We start from the raw sequence: 6,127 nt of genomic DNA, 5'->3' as shown, positions 1-6,127 counted from the left end.
CGTCCTCCTACTTTCCCTACTTTACAAAAAAGAGAGCATATGAAAATCTGAGATGGACAGGGCACGACAGAAAAAATGAAGGACTGGAAATGTTTATCAAGTTGTCTTTAGTGTATAATTTGAGAAAGAAGGATTCCAATCAGTTTTGATTATTAGACTTATACAGCAATTCAGTTTTATTTGTATAGCGCTTTTAACAATGGACATTGTCACAAAGCAGCTTTACAGAAATAAGTGGATTAACAAAAAATCTATATTGTAAATATGTGAATTTATTCCTAATGAGCAAGCCAGAGGCGACAGTGGCAAGGAAAAACTCCCTGAGATGATATGAGGAAGAAACCTTGAGAGGAACCAGGCTCAAAAGGGAACCCATCCTCATCTGGGTGCAACGGATAGTGCAATTGTAAATAAATCCTTTCTATTATTGTGTATAGTACAAATAGTGCAATTGTGCAACCAATAAATTCGTCACAGGTTTTGCAAGAAGTCCGGTTGGTTAAAATCTATTCACTGTCCACTGATGGAGTCCTGAGTATGAAGGTGTTCATGGCAACCGCAGCCCCAAAGCCACTACAGCAATCGCAGTCCCAAGCCATTACAGTACAGCTCCCAGTATGTGATTCCCAAGCCATCTCCACAGCCCCCAGATGGGACTATCCCCAGCAAACCAAATGGTTCTTCAGACCGTCCATATGGGGCTGCCCCCAGCAGCAGCGAGCGAACTAAACTGATGAGAACTCCAGCCAGAGGTAGGGCATCAGGATGGGTCAAGCAGCGAGGAGGATCAGAAGGGGCATCAGGATGGGGTCAAGCAGCGAGGAGGAGCAGAAGGGGTCAGGATCACTGGCATCTCAGAAGTAGCATGTGTAGCTTGACAGAGACTGAGGGGGAGAGAGAGAGATGGAGCGAGAGGGAGAGTTTGTTAGGTAAGCTTTTGTCCTCTAATGGTTATGGACAATGTACTTTGTGTGCAGAGAGCAAGCAGGGACTCCAGCAAGGCTAGCTATGACAGCATAACTAAAAGGGAGAGCCAGAAGGTAACACAGACATGAGGGCACCCTGGGACATAAGTCAGCCAGCCACTCCACCATTGACAAACCTGAGTGAACGCGTGAGAGTGGGAGGGCGAGAGCATCCAAACATCCCAGTTCACCACAACACTCTATGCCTGTGAAACCCTCCAGACCTGCCCCTGTACCTAAGAAAACTATTCACAAAAGGCTTGACTAAACAAATACGTTTTCAGCCTAGACTTAAACACTGAGACTGTGTCTGAGCCCCGAACACTAAGTGGAAGGCTGTTCCATAACTGTGGGGCTTTGTAAGAGAAAGCTCTACCCCCAGCTGTAGCACGCACTATTCGAGGTACCAACAAATAGCCTGCACCTTTTGATCTGAGTAGGCGTGGCGGATCATAAAAGACCAAAAGTTCACTCAGGTCCTGTGGCGTGAGACCATTTAGTGCTTTATAGGTAAATAGTAGTATTTTATAATCAATATGAAATTTGATTGGGAGCAAATGCAGTGTGGATAAGATAGGGGTGATGTGGTCATATCTTCTGATTCTAGTAAGGATTCTTGCTGCTGCATTCTGGACTAACTGGAGCTTGTTTATACAACTACTGGAGCATCCAGACAGTAAGGCATTACAATAACCCAACCTAGAGGTAACAAAAGCATGAACTAATTTTTCTGCATCGTGTAGTGACAATATATTTCTTATTTTAGCAATATTTCTGAGATGAAAGAAAGCAATCTTAGTGATATTATCTACATGAACTTCAAAAGAAAGACTAGAGTCGATAATCACACCAAGGTCTTTTACTGCTGCACATGATGAAACAGAAAGGCCATCCAGAGTTATTATGTAGTCAGAAAGTTTACTTCTAGCTGCATGTGATCCTAGTACAAGTATTTCTGTCTTGTCAGAATTAAGTAAGAGAAAGTTAATAAGCATCCAATTTCTAATGTCTTTTACACATTCCTCAACTTTATTAAGCTGGTGTTTGTCATCTGGCTTTGCTGAAACATACAACTGTGTGTCATCAGCGTAACAGTGGAAGCTAATACCATGTTTACGGATAATTTTGCCCAGAGGTAGCATATATAAAGAAAAGAGCAATGGGCCTAAAACAGAACCTTGTGGAACACCAAACTTTACCTTAGTATGAGAAGAGAAGTCACCATTTACGTTTACAAACTGATAACAATCAGTCAAATAAGACCTGAGCCAGGAAAGGGCCATTCCCTTAATGCCTACTACATTTTCTAGTCTATCGAGGAGAATAGCATGATCAATGGTATCAAAAGCTGCACTAAGGTCAAGCAGCACAAGCAAGGAGACACAACCCTGATGAGAGGCCAGTAGCAAGTCATTTACAACTTTAACCAGTGCTGTTTCTGTGCTATGATGAGGCCTAAATCCTGACTGATATATTTCATGAATGTTATTCCTATGTAAGTATGAGCATAGCTGCTGTGCTACAACCTTTTCTAGGACCTTGGAGATAAAGGGGAGGTTTGATATTGGTCTATAGTTAGACAGCTGACAGGGGTCAAGGTCAGGTTTTTTTAATCAAGGGCTTGATAACTGCTAATTTAAAAGATTTAGGTACATAGCCAATGCTAAGGGAAGAATTGATTATTTTTAAAAGAGGTTTAATTATTTCAGGAATTATCTGTTTGAGGAAACAAGTAGGTAAAGGATCTAGTATACAGGTTAATGATTTTGATGATGAAAATAGTGAAATTAATTCAGTCTCTTCAAGGGGAGTAAAACATTGTAATTGTTGATCTGATATTATCGTCTACAGGGTTAGTTATAAAACTGTCTGGTTTTAAATTAATAGTCTGAATTTCTTGCCTGATATTTTCAAGTTTACCATTGAAAAAATTCATGAAGTCATCACCGCTATATAATGATTGTGTGCGTGTTTCTATTGTGATCTTATTCCTAGATAATTTTGCTACAGTATTAAGTAAGAATCTTATTGATCTAGCAGCACTACGAGCTTTCTTATAGCTCAAAAGGCTCTCCTTCCATGCTATTTGAAATACTACCGATTTAGTTTGACGCCATTTACGTTCTAGTTTTCGAGAGGTCTGTTTTAAAGTTCGTGTGTGATCGCTATACGAGGGTGCTAGCCTTTTCTCCCTAATTATTTTTCTTTTAAGTGGAGCTACCTTATCTAGCGAGTTGCAGAATGTTGATTCTAAGCATTCTCTTGCCTGGTCAAGTTCTTTGGGATCAGACGGTGATCCAATCATGGTTAGTAAATCTGGGAGATTACTGATAAAACTCTGTGCAGTTGTTGACGTGAAAGTACGTTTGACACAGTGACGTGGCAAGGTGCATATACTATGATTAAGACACATTTTAAATGAGATGAGGTAATGATCTGAGATAGCTTCAGACTGTGGAAATAAGACTATATTTTCTATATTTAAACTGAATGTTAGTATTAAATCAAGAGTGTGACCACCACTATGGGTGGGTCCTATTACATTCTAATTAACCCCTACAGAATCTAGTATGGACACAACTGCTGTTCTCAGAGGGTCTTCTGGATTATCAAAATGAATATTAAAGTCTCCAACAATTAATGCTTTGTCCAAAGAAACAACCAGGTTAGAGATGAAATCCGCAAATTCACATAGGAATTCCGAATATGGCCCTGGGGGTCTGTAAATAATAATTACTGGAATCACCTGGGTAGACTTATTTTTAGTGGCTACATATGTTATGTTAGTATAAAGAACTTCAAATGTGTTGAACTTATGACTAGGTTTTTGCGTGATGCCTAGATTATCATTATAAATGACTGCAATGCCTCCTCCTTTGCCAGTTAGAGGTGTCTGATGTATGTAACTGTACCCGGGAGGACTAGCTTCATTTAATGCTACAAACCCGTTTGGTTTAATCCACATTTCTGTTAAACATAGCACATCAAACTCCTGATCAGTAATGGTTTCATTAACAATAAGCGCTTTAGACGCAAGAGATCTAATATTCAACAGTCCTAGCTTGAGATCAACGGTGCTGGCTACGCATTCGGTTTGATTTAATTTTATGTTAATTAGGTTACTAAAACAAACTGTCTGAGTATGTCTATAATTTTGTTTAGCTTGGGGAACAGACACAGTCTCAATATGGTGGTACCTAAGTGACGACTCAGTGCAGCTAGCAGACGATCAGTTTAGCCTGCTTGTCTGCTCCCTGGCCTTGGCCCTGGATTGCCACCGATTAACTAGGCCTGTTCTGAGACTATGTGCTATGCTGCAAGAAATGAGAGCAGCACCTTCCCGAGTGGGATGGATACCGTCCCGCCCGAAAAGGCCAGCCTTGCCCTCAAAGATAGCCCAATTATCTATAAAGCCCACATTGTTTTCGGAGCACCACCTGGACATCCAGCAGTTCAGCGACCATAACCTGCTGTAAGCTACATCGCCACGCCACATTGGGACGGGGCCAGAGCATATTACAGCATCGGACATAGCCTTCGCTAATTTACACACCTCTACCATGATACTCTTAGTAACCTCTGACTGAAGAAGGTGTATATCATTAGCTTCTACATGAATAACTATCTTTGAGTACCGATGCTTGCCTAAGACCCTAAGATTACCTGCTATGTCCGGCGCCCTGGCTCCCGGTATACACCTAACTAAAGCTGCTGGTGCCCCTAAAGTCTTAGCTAATTTCACGTGCTGCAAGATAGAGTCACCTTTAACCAGAGCTCTTTCAGGTTTCTCAGCGGGTGCTTCACTGAGGAGAGCAAACCTGTTGGACACGTGAAACAAAAAGGAGTGGTGCTCCTGTGGGCAAGCCTTAGCGTTAGCTTTGGCTTTGCGATTATGCTGCTGAGTCATCACCCATTCGCCCCGCTGTGAGGGCTCTAATGCCGGAGTTGGGGGATTACTAACTCCGCCTAAGGCATCCAGACTTTCCCCTACAGAAACTACACTACTCTCACTCTCACTAACCCTCTCTAGAGTCTGGCGCACCTCTAATGCTGCAATCTTCTCCGTCAGAGAGCTAACTAACATGCATTTATCACAAATAAAGCTATTACTAATGACGGAGGAAGAGTGACTAAACATCCTGCACTCAACACACTGAGCAAGCTGAATGTTAGACATGTTGTTTAAAGCACCTTAGTTGAAGATTTGTTGATATTATTTTAGACGGCGTGGATCCGGTGTGGATGGCCTCCGCTCGCTTGTCTTGACAAAATACAAAAGCTCTCTTCGAGAGAAAGAAAAATGAAAATACGGTAGAAGAGAATGTGAAAAATACAGCACAAAGACAAGCTCATCAAACTGAACTGTAACCATGGATATGGCCTCATCGGGACAGTTTTGGGAACCTACAACACCGCTGACAGTTTTATTTTTAATGACAGGGTCAGGACTGATACAAATCTAACCTAGTTTTATGTCAAGAATTTACACTAATTAGCCTATTATATTGAAGCAGGGAGAAAATTCTATATAGTTTGCAAAATTATTTACAAATAAAAAAAAAATTAAATTGTGATTACTTAAGTATTTCACCCTGTTGGCGTGAAACTCCTAGGTAAGTTACCAGAGGAGGTACTGCACACCTGAAACTAAAGCATTTTTTATGTTATTTTGACAGTGTAGATATATGACTTATAATTTCTAGCACGTTTTGCATGATTTGTTCTTGAATATTTCATTTTTAAAATAAGCTTTATTGTGTAATTAACTTAAACTGTAGCTATATCAAATAGCTGTGTGACTATTACTTAAATGTGATTTAAAATAAATAAATAAATAAATAATTTGTTCTAGCAAGGAAGTGTGTAGTAGTGACATATTAAAGGAAAAGCCATGTGTCTAGAGCTCTTTCAAGTCCATATATGAAAAAACATTCCTCCAGGACCATGGTGCTACATCAAACAGCACAGAACTACAAGAGACTACACATGCAAAAGTGTGCAAACAGCTCAAGGCAGTACAATAACTACTAAAAGAGTACAATAGCTAAGACAGTACAGTAGGCACAGTAAGAGAGAGTGCAGTGCTGCCCAGTACACAGTTCTAGTATGAAAGTGTCAGGTATAACAGTAGTAAAAAGAATAACAATATAGCAAATTGCTGT

General features: G+C 40.5%; 1 pseudogene; it reads right to left on the bottom strand.

The window, feature by feature from the left end:
• Nucleotides 1–2,328: 2,328 nt before the first annotated feature.
• On the bottom strand, nucleotides 2,329–4,194 carry LOC128317242 (uncharacterized; annotated as a pseudogene).
• Nucleotides 4,195–6,127: the final 1,933 nt, after the last annotated feature.

This window comes from Pangasianodon hypophthalmus, chromosome 23 (genome assembly GCF_027358585.1).
Source record: "Pangasianodon hypophthalmus isolate fPanHyp1 chromosome 23, fPanHyp1.pri, whole genome shotgun sequence".
NCBI lineage: Eukaryota > Metazoa > Chordata > Actinopteri > Siluriformes > Pangasiidae > Pangasianodon > Pangasianodon hypophthalmus.
This window is presented reverse-complemented; position numbering and strand designations above follow the sequence as displayed.